The sequence below is a fragment of the Morone saxatilis genome, unplaced genomic scaffold (genome assembly GCF_004916995.1).
Source record: "Morone saxatilis isolate NCDOM2014 unplaced genomic scaffold, NCSU_SB_2.0 Contig17, whole genome shotgun sequence".
In the NCBI taxonomy this organism is placed as follows: domain Eukaryota; kingdom Metazoa; phylum Chordata; class Actinopteri; family Moronidae; genus Morone; species Morone saxatilis.
In genome coordinates, this window is record NW_023339729.1 from 14,864,460 (window position 1) to 14,864,886 (window position 427).

The window sequence follows — 427 nt, forward strand, 5'->3', positions numbered from 1 at the left end:
GGTGAGAGCAGTAAGTTATTTTTATACAATATATCCATATAATAGTCACATTCTAAAATCTATTAATAAGTAATAATATATTACTACTAATAAGTATTGCAGGGGACCACTAGAGTTAATCAGTACATATGTAAGTCCACAAACACTGATTGGCTTACCCTGACATTCTTACCCTAACCCTAACCAACCTCCTCACCGTGGCTCATTTTCTATGACTGTATGACAGTTAGGGCTGTATGTGTTTTTTTATGTGTAGCACCAGATTGAGTCTGCGTGACACAACTCTGTGCACCACTGCACTTGCAAGTCATAAACTTGGGAATCTTCGTCCAACCTTACCATCCATCCTATATGGCATGAGTATTGTCTTGCAGACTATTATTTCAAAAGTGAGACTTGAATTGCAGTCCAAGAGGTTTCTCAGTGA